We start from the raw sequence: 18,146 nt of genomic DNA, 5'->3' as shown, positions 1-18,146 counted from the left end.
GCAATAGCATGATCTTGGTTCACTGCAACCTCTGCCTCCCAGGTTCAAGCAAGTCTCCTGCTTCAGCCTCTCAAGTAGCTGGGACTACAGGCATTGCCCACTATGCCCAGCTAATTTTTGTATTTTTAGTAGAGATGGGGTTTCATCATGTTGGCTAGGATGGTCTTGATCTCTTGACCTTGTGATCAGCCTGCCTCAGCCTCCCAAAGTGCTGGGATTACAGGCGTGAGCCACCACGTGCAGCCTACCCTCCTCTTAATAATTGATCAGTGAGACAAAAACAACGAAAATATAGAAGAGTTACGTAATGCTATCAACCAACTTAATGAACACATGAACAACACTCTACCCAACAAAAAAATAATTTACTGTTTTCAAAGAGTACAAAGAAGATTTACCAAAATAGACAATACTCTGAGTCATAAAATAAGTTTGAATAAGTTAAAAATGATTTAAGTCACAACAAGCATAGTTCTTTCACTACAATAAAGTTATATTAGAAAAACAATAACAGAAAAATATCTGGAAAAATCTCCAAATAATTTGAAAGAAAGCTAGCAACTTTTAAAAGTAATGCACGAGTCAAATAAGACATTTTTTAAAACAACAAAATGTGCTTATTTAATGAAGGTAAACAGGGGATAAAATGAATTTAGAAATCATTTTGAACTGAATGAATGTGAAAACACATATAAAATATTGAGAGATGCCACTAAAGGATGATGATGTAGCAGGAAATTTATGGAGGTAAATGTCAATACTAGAGATGAAAAATGATTTCACATCAATGATTTCAACTTACTGCAGAATAATCTAGAAAAAAAGTAAATCCAACCTCAATTAAATAAAAGAAATTAAATAATAAAATGAGAACAGATATCAATGAAATACATAAAAAAGTCAAAAGATAAAATACCCAAAAAATCCCAAATCTGGTTAGTTAATGCAATCAATAAAATTTATAAACCCATGAACAGGTTGTTGAAGAAAAAAGTCAAAAAACAAAAACTACTAATGTAAGGAATGAAAGAGGTAACATCAGTACAAATTTTTATAGCTGTCAACAGGATAATAAGGAAACACTATGAATACCTATATGCCAGTAATTCTACAATATGAATTAAACAAATTCCCTTACAGACGCAAATTTCCAAAATCATTAAATAATTGGGAAATAAACCAAGTAGACTCATTTCTATTAAATAGGTTAAAATTGTATTTAAAAACCTTTCCACAAGAAAAATTCTAGGCCAAAATAGTTTCACTGGTTAGCTCTACTGAATATTAAGCAATCCAACAAAAAAAACTTCTTCACAATTGAAAGGATGAAATATCTTTTAACTAATTCTATGACATCATTATTACTTTAACACCAAAATCAATTATATTACTTAAAAAATCCTATAATTATTCCCTATCAACATAACTGTAAACATTTTAAGCAAAATATTTTGCAAGTAATATCCAGCTTTAAATTAAATGGACAACTCATTATGGCTGAGTAAAGTTGATCATACAAATGTAAAGTTGGTTTAACATTTAAAAAGATTAATCAATGTAATTCACAATAATAGAAAAACATTAAAGTAATAGAATATATGAAAATCTCAATAAATGAAACAACAAAATTTGACCAAATCCAACATCTATTCCTGATTAAAAATCTCAACATTTTAGATATAGAAGATACCCAAATTTAATAATAACATTTAGTAAAACATATAGTTGACATTATTTCAATTAGTAAAAGACTGAATATATCTACTCTACTATAAATATCAACACAATGATATTCCATATTCCTTCTTATTGCTTCTATTGAACGTACTACTAGAATGTCTTGTTGAAGCAATGTTGCAAAAAAGAAAAGGAAGGAAGGGAGGGAGGGAGGGAGGAAGGGAGGAGAGAAAGAAAGAAAAGAATGAAAGAAAAGGAAAGAAAGAAAGGGAAAGAAAAAGAGAGAAAGAGGGAGAGAGAGAGAAAGAGAGAGAGAAAGAGAAAGAGAGAAAGAAAAAGAGAGAGAGAGAGAAAGAAATAGAAAACAAGAAAGGAAAATATAAATACATCCAGATTGGAAAAGAATTGGAAAAACTGCCTTTATTTGCAGATGACATGATTAATCTTTGGTTTTCTCCTGGAGTGATAGTGCTCCTCAGGAAACATATGCCAACATCTGGAGATATTTTTAATGATGACAACTGAGGTGATTTTGGCATCTAATATACAGAGGATAAGGATGACGATAAACATGCTATGATACGCATGATGACCCCATACAACAAGTAATTATATAGTCCAAATCCCAATAGTGATTTTGTTGAAAAACTCTGTTCTATACAGAAAATATGGTGAAATCTAAATTAAAAAAATATATAATAACAGTATTAAATGAGTTTAGATAAGTGTTTAGGATATAAGGTCAACATACGTACACAATTATATTTATATAAGAGCAACAAAAAATTGGAAATTGTAATTTCAAAATATCACTTAAAAGCACTTCAAAAATTAAGAAATACTTGGAGATAAATATGGCGAAAGACGTGTAATCTCATATAGCTGAAATCTACAAATAAGGCAAATGGAAAATAAATAAATAAATGGAGATACATAACTTGATAATTTGTCAGAAGACCTATTTTTGAGATTATTATCTGTAAATTATCTATAGGTTTGGGGCAATCTTAATAAACATTTTAGCAGAATTTTTATAGAAATTAACAAACTACTTCTACCGTTCATTTGGAAATGTCAGGGACATAGAATAGCCAATACAACTTTGCAAATAAAAAATAGAGTTCCAGCACCAACTGATTTCAAGACATGGTATAAAGTTATGATAAAACTTTGGTAATCAAATAGTTTGGTATTGACTATTGTATATGTTATATACATTTTATATACATATATAGTCAGAACAACAGAACAGAGATCACAGAAATAGACCTACAATAATATGGATAACTGCTATGGTTGGAATATAGTTTGTATTTCTCCACCACAATTCCTGCTGATTTTGATCATCAATGTGACAGTGTTGGTGGCTGGGGCCTAGTGAGAGGTGTCTGGGTCATAGAGGCAGATCCCTCATTAAGGGTTTGGTGCTATTCTTACAGTTGTAAGTGAGTTCTTACACTCCCAAGACACGATTAATTCTCTGGGAATGGATATATTTCCAGGAGAGAAGATTGTTATAAAGTGAATTTTTCCTCTTGACTGGTTCTTCTCATGTGTACATGGTTGGTTCCCCCTTTGAATGTCTCCAGCATGTTATGATGCAGCATGAAAGCCCTTGCCAGAAGCCAGGGCCATGCCCTTGAAATTCCCAGCATGTAAAACCTTGAACTAAACACTTACTTTCTTTATAAATTATCCAGTCTCAGGTTCTGTTATAAAAACACATAATAGATTAAGAGAACTGATGGATGAAAAGTATTTTAAAAATGCAAACAGTGGATAAAGGTACTCTTTTCAATAAATAGTGACAAAATAAGTGGGTATGTACATGAAAAAAGAAAACGAATTTTGAGTGATATCTCTAACAATAGCCAACATTCACTTGAAATTGGCAATAAAGTCATTTGTAAATATATTTATATAAATATAAATAAATTTATATAAATATAAATAAATGTATATAAATAAATATATTTCCTAAAATTATGAATAAAGTCTAGAGAAAACAAAAAAGGCAAAAGAAGGTTTAGTAAAAATCTCTTAGTTATGACCTCCAAATTATAATTCATATAAAATTAAAGCTTTGACTTCTTCAAAGTTAAAAATTTCCTTCTGAGTTTCTCTGTTAAAGGGTTGAAACAAAAAGACACAGACATAGATAATGTATTTCCAAAACATCTAATCAGAAATTTTTATACGGAATATGTTACTTCTCTTTTGTTGCATAACATATTACCATAAATTTAGTAGCTTAGTACAATATCCATTTATCATCTCAGAATTCAGTAGATCAGAAGTCCAAGTGAATTGATGTGGGTTTTATGCTCAAGGTTTTAAGGCATATATCAATATAATGTCTGGGCTGGACATTTTATATTGTGGTTCTAGTGAAGAATTCACTTCTAGGCTCACAATCACAGTACAGTAAATTTCTGAATTTATTTCCCTGCAGAGGTAGGACTGATGTTCTGTCTTATTTCTTTTCAGACTCTTAAACAAGGACATCTCTCACCTTCTTATTGTCATCTGCATTCTTTCTCATAAAGTTTCTTCCATTTATAAATTAGCAATGGTGCATTCATTCTTTCTTATGCGTCAAATATCTCTGATTATTGCCAACAGCTTGAGAAAGCTCTTGGCTTTTAGGGTATATATGTTCAAATTAATTCTACTAAGTAATCCTCAATAATTTATTTCAGGATCAGTTAATTGCCTACAACACAGAACATGTAAAGAACTCTCAAATCAGTTTATTAAATAAACAAACAATTTAATTTAAAAATGCAAAAAAAAAAGATTTTTGAACAGATGCTTTACCACAAAAGATCTATGGATGGTAAATAAGCATATCATCATATACTCAACATCACTAATTACTATGGCACTGCAAAGCCAAGCTACAATGAGATACCACTGTATATCCACTAGAATGATTAACATTAAAAAGTCTGACCATACCAGGTCTAGGCAAGAATGTTGAGTATTTTTCCCATTTACTATTGCTGGGGATGTAAAAGGACACTAACACTTTGGAAATCCAACAATTTCACAAAAAGGTAAACACACACCTTTCAGATGACCTAACCATGCCCTTTGTAGGCATTCACCCAAGAAAAACAACAGAATATTTTTTTACAAAGACTTTTACGTGAATGGTAATATCAGCTTTATTGCAGTATGTTAAAACTGGAAAGTAGCAGATGCCCATCAATTGGTGAATAGATAAACAAATAAATACGGGCATATATATATATATATATATATATACACGTTACATATGTATACAATAGAGTATCATTCATAAATGAAAAGAAGTGGACTATTCATATCTACAAAAAATATATGAATCTCAAAGCAATTATGCTGCATGTTAAAAGTCAGACTTTCCCCGCTAACAGCAACAATAACATAAAATTACATATGGTATGATTTAACTTACATAATATCCTAGCAAAGTGAAACTAATGTGTAGTGAAAGCAAATCTAAGGGTTACTGGGGAAAGGGTCATGAGCGGCAGGAGGGAAGAATTACAGAAGGGAATAAGGGATTTAAGAGTTTATGAATGTGTTCAATGTCATGTGTTTGGTGGTGTTTTAAAAGCCATCAGTTTGTGCATGTTAAATTTGTACAGTCTATTATATGCAAATTATACTTTAATAATGTAAAAACTAAAAAGAAACACATTTTATATAACCAACTTATTTTATTTTCAAATATTTTACTCCACTTTCATGTTTTTATAAAAATCCTTAAAACAGTAAATGTCTATGTTTTTCTACAAAATCTGTAAATACATCATTCATTTTTAACTTAGGTAACCAATTATCTTGTAATGCTCTTGAAAAGCCACATAACAATGTTTTATATTCATTGTTAATTTATTGTTTACTTTATCTTGAATATTTAGATTTCTATCAATATGATTTCTAGTATTTATATATTTAGACTTCAGTTTACCTGTGAGTTTTGAGGTCTAGGAGGTAAGTTCATTTTTTAAAGATTTAGGGCAGCAAAAGAATACAAATCTGGAAGGAAATGTGATAAATTGGAATATTTACTTTCAGTAATGAGAGGTGAATTAGACTTGCATATGTCAATCTTCAGTCATTTGGGTAAGAATGATATATTTTGCTTCAGGATATGCTTAATAACTTGTAGAAATGGTCAATTTTTTTCACTTATTTAGCCTCTTCAAAAGAAATTTAAGATATAAAAATATGAATCTCATATTTCTATTTTGCCTTTAACTAGCAAAACATTTAAAGCTGTTCATGATAAACGTTTGGGAAAATTTTAAGAGTATTGAATAAATTCATAATTAATAAAATTTTTTTATAAATACTGACTGTATATTTTACAGTGGAAATATTAATTATGAAAGTATTAACAATTTAATAAACATACTAAGCATTTCCAATAGGTAATATATTATTTTAATGTTATTGAGTAAACAGAAAAGATAAAATCTATATGCAAAGTAGTCATTAAATAGTTTATTTTATGATTAAGTTAACCTATTTCCATCTCTGTTGGAAGTATCAGTTTATGTAAATGGACAGCTATTTAGAAAATGAGAGCTATTATTATTCTTGACATCTTTTATTTTCTCAAGTATTGACATATTTCTTTTAAAATAAGTGGTAAAATGACAATATTACCAAATACTACTTAACAATAAGCAGGAAATTAATATTATTAACATAGCTAATTTTGAGTAATCTCTGTGATGAATACTGATTCTATAATTTATAAAACTTAAATAATTTAATTTTACAACATTCATTTGAGAAAGGCACTATTTATTATTGTCTTTTTACAACATGAGGAAACTGCGTTGTAGAGAAGTAACTAGTTAATAATTTCAAGCTAGAAAGTAGTGAATACAGGATTTGAACACAGGCGAATGAGACACAAAACTCCACTCTTAATTAACTATGCCTCCTTGAATCCATGAGACATAAACACAGCAAATAAAATAAATTTAATTTGTTTAAAATCCAACCATTACTGGTCTGGCCTCAGAATAATAATTCTTTAATAAGAAGATTTTTAACCTGAAATCAGGGCCAACTTGCTGGATGATAGTAACAAGATGCTCAAACTATTACAGCTGTGCTTCGGCATTTCCTCCCTAAAGCACTGCAGTGATTGTCACAAATTTATATAATTACCTGCCTGGAAATATAAAAAACAGCTGAAAAAAATCCATCAAATGTCTGCTTTTTTATGAGCTTAGGACATTCTGACAAGAGTAGCACATTTCAAGCCTGTGGCTCAAAATCCCATGATACTGAAGATAAATCCAAAAATTGACATTATGCATTTTGCCCTACAGCAGCATGCCTTGTTATATAGATGACTTCATCTATTTGAAATGTGCTGAAATTTAAATATCCTCTTCCAATACCTTTATATTTAGTACCTATTCTTAAATTGTGTGGTTAAAATAAAATTATTTGTACTCTCTGTGGCAGGTGGTTTTAGAACACAAAGTAAAAGAAAAGCTAAAAGTTTTGACCTTCTTCTTTCTCAATTATTTGAAACACTATCATACCTACAAATAGTTACATTATAAAAATAAAATATTCACTGTAAAATCTCTCATAAACTGGCATGGAAGGTACTTCAAGGGGTGAGAAATTTATGTAACTTATAAGGTTACAAATAATATTTTCTTATACACTTGACATATGCTTTCATGTTGAAATCAGTAAAATATAGTTGAAATAAGGCCCCGGCCACCCTGCTGGAAGAGTGGGATACCATGCGGAAACCCAAGCCACATGTGTCAGACTATAACCGCCTCCTTCACTTGGCCATGCCCAAAGCTCAGTCCGACAAGTGTGTTCCTGACCGAGATCCTCACTGGGCGGTGCTGGATGTCACCAAGAAGGTGGTGGCCAGCCCCCCGATCATCTCCCTGGCCAGGCCCAAGGTGCGCAATGGCCTAAATGAGGGCTACGACCCCTATTACATCTCCCAGGCCGCACTGGTGGCCCGGGAGTCCCCTCACCTCTATGAGCTCGCCACTCCCAAAAGCATCACCACAAAAGTGTGAGACCCCTGGGCACAGCTTCTAAGACATCGGCTCCCAGTAAACACCCTCAGGCATCCTAAAAAACAAAACAAAACAAAACAAAACAAAACAAAACAAAACAAAACAAAAACTTTAAACTTAATCTTGATGAGAAGCATAATGCTATTTTTGAAAGACACAAAATATAACACAGAATATAAAGTGGATTTTTTTAAAAAAGGCATTTAGAAGAAATAAGAAAATAATATAGTTATACCAAATACTGTATAGAACATACACATATTTTTGAATAGACTTTTTTTAAATAGTTTTAGATCTAAAACAAACTTGAGTGGAAAATACAGAGTTCACATGTAGCTCTTGACTCCCAAAACTCACAGACTACTGCATTATTATTGTCCACCACAGAGGTACATGGTTAGAGCTGGTGAACCTGTATTGACACATCATTGTCAACCAAAGTGCATGCTGTGCAGTAGGGTTCACTGTTGGTGCTGTACATTTTATGGGTTTGAACAAATGTCTACTGACATGTATTCATCATTATAGTATTATATAGAGTAGTTTCACTGTCTTAAAAATCCTCTAATCTGCGTTTATTCAACCCTTCCTCTCCCATTGTATTTTTTTTTCAACCATATCAATGATTTTGCCTTTTCCAAGAATGTCACAGTTAGAGTCATACAGTACATAGCCTTTCAGATAAGCTATTTCATATGGCAATATGTATGTATTAAGGTTTCTTAATGTCTTTTTATGGCTTGATAGCTCATTTAATTTTTAGTGCTGAATATTTTATTCTCTGAATGTACTGAGTTCATTTACCCATTCACCTACTGAAGGCCATCATAGTTGCTTCCATCTTTTTGTAATTATGGATAAATTTGCTATAATATCCATGTACAGGTTTTTGCATGGACATGTTTTCAACTAATTAGGTTCTATGGGTTATATACATGGTAAAGTGACAAACTATCTTGCAAAATGACTGTACCAGTTTGCATTCCCAACAACAATACATGAGGGTTCCTGTTGCTCCACATCCTGCTAGCATTCAGTGTTGTCAGTGTTTGGGATTTTGGCTCTTCTAATTGGTGTGTAGTTGTATCTTTTAATTTTAATTTCCATTTTGCTAATGACATGTGTTATTGAGCATTCTTTTTTTGTGTGTGTATTCTATCTATATATCTATTTTAGTGATGTTTCTGTCTAGGTCTTCTGTCTATTTTTAGTTCAGGTAGTTTATTTTATCCTTGTTAAATTTTAAATCCTTATATTTTTTGGAGAATAGTCTTTTCAAAAGCCTTTCAGCAAATATTTTATCCCAGTCTGCAGCTTATCTTCTTATTCTCTAGACAGAATATTTTATGGAGCAAAATTTTTAATTTTAATGATGTGTAGCCTATCAATTATTTTCTTCATGGACTGTGCCTCTGGTATTGTTCAAGCTCATGTAGATTTTCTCTTATTTTAGTCCCTAGAAGTTTTATAGTTGTGCATTTTATATTTAGGTGTGTAACCCATTTTGATATAATTTTTATGGAGGGTAAATTCGATATAAATTCATTTTTGTTGCATGTGGATGTCCCGTTGTTTCAGCATTATTTATTGAAAAATGTATTTGTTCTCCATTGTATCACCTTGGTCACTTCTCAAAGATTAGTTGACAATATTTATGTAGGTCCACTTCTGTGTTCTCTATGTATGTTCCATCGATCTATTTCTTTTCTTTCCTTCTCTCTTTCATTTCTTACTTCACTGTCTAAATTACATAACTTTATAGTGACTCTTGAAGTCAAGAATAGTCAGTTCTCTAACTTTGTTCTTCATTGTTATAGACATGTACTTATTTCGTTGTTTGTTTTTGTTTTTTCTTCTTTCACTTGATTACAGTTTAAGGAAATACACTTATTTGAAATAATACTTAACCATATGCAATATTGCAAAATGACAATCACATTGGTCATAGTACCAAAAATGATACAGTGTGTCTTGCAATAATAATATCTATACTCTTATGTACAGATACTGCCCTAGGGCTACCAGGAACATATCTCAACCATTCTTAACAAAACACAAAACCAAGCCTGACAATACAGCAATATCCATGGTAAATTAAGCTCATGTCAGAACAGAAATTAAAATCTCTTAAAATAACATCCAGAATCTGCAAAATTCATAGTGTGAACATACAATAAATACATGAATTTGTGGAGAAGCAAAATGTTCAAACTTTTTATAAAAAAAAGATGTCAAGATGATTCAGATATTTAAAATAACAGAAAAGAACCTTAAAAAGCCTTTTAAAATATGATAATTACCTGAGGTAAAACTTGTCACAAGTTAACAAATGTAGAATATCATCAGAGAAATAGTAAGCTTTGAAAACATCAAATATATATCTTAGAACTGAATTTATAAGTACTAAAAAGAAAAAAATATTTCAATGGGCTCAAGAGCCAAGGGTATTATTCAATTCAGGAAAAATTTTAAAAAGCAGCAAACATACAAGCAGATCAACAGGAATTGTCCAACTGACAGAAAGAAAAAAAAGGAAAAAGTGAAAAGAAAAACATACAAGCTAATCAATATGAATTGACCAATCAACAGAGAGAAAAAAGGAAGAAATAAAAAAAGAAAGAAATGAAGAAATAAAGCGAGAAAGAAATAAAAGATTTGAATGACTAAGCTTTCAATGATATTTGCAGAAAATATCCAGCCATCTAACCTAACATAAATTTATTCAGTCTTCCAGGAAAAAAAGAAAGAGAGAAAAAATTCAACAAAATCTTTATTTAAAGAAACAATGACAAATATTTTCAAATTAGTGGAAGACCATAATAATCAGGAGATATATATGTGGGAACATGTTGAGCTGAGCACTGAGAAATGTCAATGATAATATCGAGTTGAGGAGGACATTTTCACAGAGCAGATGACTCAAGATGGGGCCGCAAGTTATAGGGCCAATCCAGCACAGGATATAGGAACTGAAATGCAAACAGAAGAGTGTTTACACTAGATGGGGAATCAGAGAACGATTCAGGAGATTACTTAAAATAGGAGGACTGAAAAATTAAATAACTATGTTAATAATGGGAACCCTAGAGAGATGGAAATAGAAGAAAAAAACTTCAAAATTTATAGCAATTTTTATTGAATTTGATGGTATTATTTGAGTTTAAATATATAAGTGGATAAGTTAATATGTATGTAAATTAATATATTTATATACGCATATGTTTGCTTATTCTGCTGTTAAGAAAGCCTATAGGTAGTGATGCCCCAGTAACAATGAAAAAACTTGGCACTTATATTTTGATTTCTAAATGCCATTTCCTACTAAAAAGAACCATAGCAACTTGGTGAGATCGCAGATATTAGAATTGAGTAGGAAAAATATAAGCGAATTTGGACCAATGTGAAAACAATGTTCCAAATGTGAGCATTGCTTTTATTGATGTATATACATTATATCGACTTTATATACAAATATATATATACATAATTTAAAGATTTGGGTTGAGTAATGTAATATTTAAGCAACCTCAAAATGCCAAGTAGGATTCTCATAGAATTGTATGGTTGATTCAACAATTGAAAGTCAAGTTATTTATTAATATTAACCATATTAACTGAATATTCAAGAAAAGTCTTATAATCTTCTCATTAGAAACAGAAACACACTCCAAAAATAATTAAACTCCCATTCATGATGAAATTTCTCAGTAAACTATGAATATAAAGGAATTTTCTCAATCTGATTAGGTGTAACTGCAAAGGACCTACCGAGAGCATACATTACATTTGATGAAAAAATATTGAAAGCCTTTTACCTAAGGCCAAGAAAAATGCAAGATCTTCCCTTACAACTTTTGTTTGGCACTGCATCAAAGGGCCTGGCCAGAGAAACAACCAAAAAAAAAAAAAAATACACACACACACACACACACACACACACACACACACAGGAAGACTATACATTTGAAATAGAAGAGATAACACCATCTCTATATACCAGTGACAATGATAGTGTGATTGACACAGAAACTTCCAAAAATCTTTTGAAAACCCTACAAAACTGAAAAAATTGAAAACTATTTTACATACACTAACATCAAGAAGCAAATATAATTAAGAATAAATTTACCAAAGGACATTAATATTCAAAAATATAGTTAATTGCTGAGAAAAATTAAAAATCTAACTGGATGGAGGAGATATAGCTAGCTATGAATTTTCCTGAATTTAGTTTAGTTTCAATGGAATTGATATAAAAATTACAACACAGTTTTCCTTTGTAATGACTGAATAGTGTTACATAAAATTTATATGAAGGCTGGACATGGTACCTCATGCCTGTAGGCTCAGCACTTTGGGAGGCCAAGGCAGAAGGTTCACTTGAGTCCAGGAGCTCCAAATATCTTGGGTGACATAGTGAGAACTCATCTCTACAAACAAGCAAACAAACAAAAAAGTTAGCTGAGTGTGATGTTGTGTGCCTGTAGTCCCAGCTACTCAGTGGGAGGATCTCTTGAGTCGGGGAGGTTGAGGTTGCAATAAGGGGAGATCTCACCACTAAACTTCAGCCTGGGTGACAGAGTGAGACCTGGTGTCAAAAAATATTAATAATTATAATAATATGAAAAACTAGATTTCTATAATAACAAAAATAATCTCAAAATAGAAGTATGAAATTAAAAGGCATATACTAGCAAGTCCAAGACTTACTCTAGATGTAATTTTATATGTTATATATTTATTTTTTCAAAATCTAATTTTGGTTAGCTGAATTGGAAAATACTAATGATGTAAGAATTTTATAATAGATTTATTGATTGTTTGATCCAATAGTGACTTAGTTCTGAGAAATATTATCTATAGAGAGTCAATTCTTCTTGTTGGAAATATGAAGTGTCTTTGGAGATTTCTATTGCTGCATAACAAAATCTTGTTAAAACTTCTACAAAAGCCATGAATGAGACTGGCAAGAAAAAAGGTGGCTTTAAAAAATACTACTAAGGCTAGTTTAAAGTTTCAAGAAAATATTCAGAACCTATTAATAGAAGACATGCAACCTGAATTGCAAAGTGCATGAAGAATTGCCTCCATTATTGGCTCCATTCTCTAACTAAACTCAAAGCCTCTGGTATTTGTGCCAGGTGGTTCTGCCGATCTGACCTAGGCTTAGTAGATCCTGGTGATATTTTTCAAGCATTTGCAATCATAATTTGGGATAATTTGGGCAGGCAAAATTGTGGTGCTAGCTTGTATATTATGTCCTCAATATAGATAACTCATATACTTCAGGCAGACTAGCCCACTAGATTCTCATGGCAGAAGCTGGAATCCAGAATAGAGGTTAAGCATGTAATATCTTTGAAGTTTTTATTCAGGACAGCAGGTAAAGAACATATGCATTATGAATCCAAATATGGGCTCACATAATCCACCCACTTTGGCCTCCTGAAGTGCTGGGATTACAGGCGTGAGCCACTGTCAGTGGCTTCTTTTGTATTTTTAATCACTGTAAAGATTTCATCACTAAAAATGAATAACACCAGGGGACCTATACAAAGTGCCACTAGTGATGCTGGAAGTGCTTCAAAAAACGCAGAAAATAAGTCCTGTAATTATACTAAAAGCCGAATTATTTGATAATTACCTTAGATTGAGTCTGTAGCTATGGTTGCCCACCATTTCAAGATAAATAAATCCAGCATAAGGACCTATGTGAAAACAAACAGCAACAGGTATGATGTCATCACTGCAGTTGTGCAGCAAGTGTGAAACCCCTTGCAAATTTTGTGAAATAACTTTTATCTCATATTAAAAATGAAGCTTTTATTTGGGCACAGAGTTTCTATTAATGAAAGAAAGGCATATTTACAGGCATGAAAATGATTTGAATTATAACAAAGTCATTATATGACAACGTAAAGCAATAGAAGCTGAAGAAGTTAATGTCAGGAAATGATGGCTTGATGATTTCAGAAAAAGATTTAGCTTAAAAAATACCATGATAACAGGAGAAGCAGTTTCTGCCCACTAAAAGGTAGAAGATGAGTTCCTAGATGCCACTTAAAAAAATTGAGAAGAAAGAATATGTACAGTGAAAGTGCCCTATTTTGAAGAGAAAACAATGCCACGATGGACTTTTAATAGGAAGATAAGCAAGGATCAGGATTCAGGGCAGAAATAATCGGCCAACTCTATGGTTTTGTAGTGGTTTAGTGGGGTTTATGAGTGAACTTCTCTTATTTATTAATATTTTAACCCATGGGACATGAAGGGAAATAATAAACATCAGCTGCCAGTCTTTTGATTGTACAACAAGAAAACCTAGACAATGAGACAATCCCTTTTTCTGGATTGGTTCCATCGATGGTTTGTCCCCCATGTCAGGAAATACCTTGCCAGTAAAGTATTACCTTTTAAAATGCTTTTGATTTTGGAAAATGCCCCTGCCCATCATAACCCTATGAGTTCACCATCAAAGGTGCTGAAGTGGACTACTTGTCCCCAAACACCTCTCTAATCTGGCCTCTGGATCAGTAGTCCTAAGAACCTTTAAGGCTCATTACACAGGATGCTCCATGAAAACAATTACCCATGCTACGAATGAGAGAGAACATCACCAAGGTCTGGAAGGCCATTGAAGATGCCCTTGTTGTTATAGAAAATGTAATGAAAAGTATGAAGCCTGAACAAATAAATTTCTACTGAAGAAAATCATCCTGATGGACATGACTTCATAGGATTTATGACAAAGTCAATCAAGGAAACCATATAAAAGGATTGTACATAGGGTTAAAAAAAATAAGATGAGGAGTGAAATGTTTCAGGATATGGATCTTGGAGAAATTCAAGAACTACTAGATGCCACACCAGATGCTACACAGAAGATGACCTGATGGAAATGAGTCCTTTTGAATCAGTGCCTCGTTGTGAGGAAGAAAATGTAGAAGCAAATTGAGATTAGACAATTAGAAGAGTTCTGATTATTCAAAACTACTTTTGATTCCTTTCATGATATTGGCCCTTCTGTGATAAAGGCACTGAAACTAAAGCAAGCAGTGGAAGATGGATTGGTATCATTCGGAAACATTTTTAGACAAATGAAAAAGCAAAAACTCAGACAGAAACTGTGCTGGGTTTCCAAAATCTTAAACTGAGTGTGCTTGCCTCTGTGCCACCTCTTCAAACTACTCCACCTCTTCCATCCCTGCCACCCCTGAGACGGCAAGACCAATCCTTCCTTTTCCTCCCAAAGAGCTGGGATTACAGGCACTTGCCACCATGCCCTGCTAATTTTTGTATTTTTAGTAGAGATGGGGTTTCACCACATTGGCCAGGCTGGTCTCAAATTCCTGACCTTAAGTGATCCACCTGCCTCCACCTCCCAAAGTGCTGGGATTACAGGCATGAGTCACCATGCTCAGCTGGTATTTTATTTTTTATTCATGTACTTAGAGTGGGTACTTTATTTTAGAAATTCAGCATCAATGTACTTTCAAATATATGGCAATAAATAGGTGGTTCTTTGATGATTAGTTTTAACATTACTTTTGTTCTAATTCTCATTATATTTCCTCTGTGTATTCAAATAAATATTCAAACTTATAACTGCAATTTGGAAGAATGCATTTATCCATCTGTGACCTTTATATAATAAATGAATATGTCCATCATTGCAATAAAATTTCATTACTTAAAATAAAAGTATGACAAGTTATAATGAATAGAGGTGGAAAATATTCTCTTCTGCAAAGTTCTGATAAGAATTTGTTTCTAAAAGAGATTTTCCTCTTTCATAATGGGAGAATTCAAATCCTCACATATTACAGGCCAATTGTAATTATACGCTATTCTCCTTATATTTCTTTGGGAAAACTAAATAAATTTGACATTACTTATGTATATCATTTTCTGTCTATAAATAATTTGTTTTTGGAAGTACATGAAAAGGGAGTTATTTTAATTAGTATTATCTTAGTTATCAACATGATGACAGGTTTTATATATTGTCACTAGACATGCTCTAATATATGCCATTATGTACTCTAAAACTATGAATGTCTCCTTCATAGTTTCATATGTCATTTTAAATGTCAAGTGTATGTAAATTACACATAGAGTGTATTTTTAAAACATCAATAATTTGATTTCACAATATAAGAAAATTTGCCATACATGATTGTATATTTTAGTGCATTATACAGCAAAGTTTTGTTTATAATTGTAGATATTTATGTTTACATGTATGTGTATATGAACATCTGTATGTATGTTTATCCATGTCATAAAATTGAGGTATTTTTCGCCAGATTATTAGACAGAAGCATACAAAGCTGTCAGAAAATAGTACACGTTGCCTAAATGCAGCAGTCCGTTATTTTCTTTTTTAAATTTTTTTTAAAAAATTAGTTAAAACAAATTTCTATTGCTTTATGAACATTATCCACATCATTCAGATTCAATAGCAAATTGAAAAACTGAGACAAAGATTCATATAGAATATCCAAAACAGGAAATAATGTTATTCTTCTGAGTGTGAGGGAAGAACAAAAAGCTTGCACATGTCTTAGCTCTGACTGTGTTAATAAAATATCATAAATTGGGTGGCTCAAACAAGAGACATTTCACACACTTCTGGAGGTTGAAAGTCCTAGATAAGCATGCCAGTGTCCGAGATCTCTGATGTATCTTCTTCTAAGAAAACAAATGTTATTAGAGCCCTATTCTATAACCTCATTTACCATTACTTATTTTTTATATGTTTTATCTCCAAATATGATCACACATTGAAGATTATGCTTCAACATATGAATTTTAGGGGGAAACAACTTAGTCCATAGCAGTACGGATGCCTCTGAACTTATCAAACAGAGTCTCAAAGACATGCATATTTCTAGCCTTCAAAGTTTTTTTTTTAGCAATGCTTGTATATTAATAAATGAAAATGTTTATTTATTTTTAATTTAAAATTCTAATTTCATAACTTTAGTTTAAAAAAAAAAAAGACTCCGGCAAAACTAACCCCATACACTTGCATAGCAATAACCAAAGTTGAGAGCCATCCTTCTTTCTGGAAGGACATTGACTCTACTCTAGCATTCACCATTCTCTATCATCTCCTTAAATCTGAGGCTCAATTTGAATTAGCTTTTATCATTTTGTTAGCACTGTATTATTTTTATTTGGAATTAACAAATAAAAAATGCTTACTTAAATAAATCAATGCTTGATAGAAACAAACTAATACTTAAAATAGCATATTATAGACCGGGAGTGGTGACTTATGCCTGTAATACCAGCACTTTGGGAGGCTGAGATGGCCATATCACTGGAAGTCAGGAATTCAAGACCAGCATGGCCAACGTGGCAAAACCCCGTCTGTACTAAAAATATCAAAATTAGCCAGGTGTGGTGGCACGCCTGTAATCCCAGCTAATCAGGATGCTGAGGCAGGAAAATTGCTTGAATTCGGGAAGTGAAAGTTCCAGTGAGTCAAGACCATGCAGCTGCACTCCAGTCTGGCTGGCAGAGTGAGACTCCATCTCAAAAAAAAACTATTATATATCAATATTTCCCAAATGTAAAGCAGTGTATTTTCTGAAGAATGAGAACATCTTCCCTCATATTTTTTTGTTGTTTACATATTTATTTGGCATCCTTGAATAGATTTTTCTTTTATGAGTATAAAGGAAATGAAAACTTCAATAATAATGCATAATTCCTTGATTTCATAGAAAGTACACAAATATACAACTTATACAAACTAATATAAAATACAATATTGGAGTATTCATATTTATTTCATAAAACCAGACTTTTTACCTGTATTGTCAAAATTTCTTTTTTCATTTTCAATTAAGTTAACTTGTCCAAATTATTTCATTTTCATGCCAATTTACTTGAGATATAATAAGATTTAACTCTCTATAATATAGCTTGAACTGTAATCCTTTGCCATTTTCTTATTTGTGGTTGATGATCTCTGGAGAGTAAATAGTTACTAAGTAATTGAGACAGAGTTGGCAGAAGCAGTAACATATTTGAATTGATTCAAAATCAACATAATATTAAAGAGACCAGTAAGCATAGTAAAATCAAAATTTCCAGGACAAAAAGAAAATAAAGGCACTATACGACCTGCATGATATTTGCAGCTAGAGAGGTCTGAAAAAAGCAATGAGGTAGCTGGGCACTGTGGCTCAGGCCTGTATTCTCAGCACTTTGGGAGGCCAAGGTGGGCAGATCACGAGGTCAGGAGTTTGAGATCAGCCTGGCCAACTTGGTGAAACCCCATCTATATTAAAAACACAAAAAAATAGCCTGGGTGTGGTGGCAGGTGCCTGTTATCCCAGATACTCAGGAGGTTGAGTCAGGAGAATCCTTTGAGCCCAGAAGAGGAAGGTTGCAGTGAGC

This window comes from Cebus imitator, unplaced genomic scaffold, assembly GCF_001604975.1.
Source record: "Cebus imitator isolate Cc_AM_T3 unplaced genomic scaffold, Cebus_imitator-1.0 Scaffold250, whole genome shotgun sequence".
In the NCBI taxonomy this organism is placed as follows: Eukaryota; Metazoa; Chordata; class Mammalia; order Primates; family Cebidae; genus Cebus; species Cebus imitator.
Note: the sequence above shows the minus strand (reverse complement) of the source record.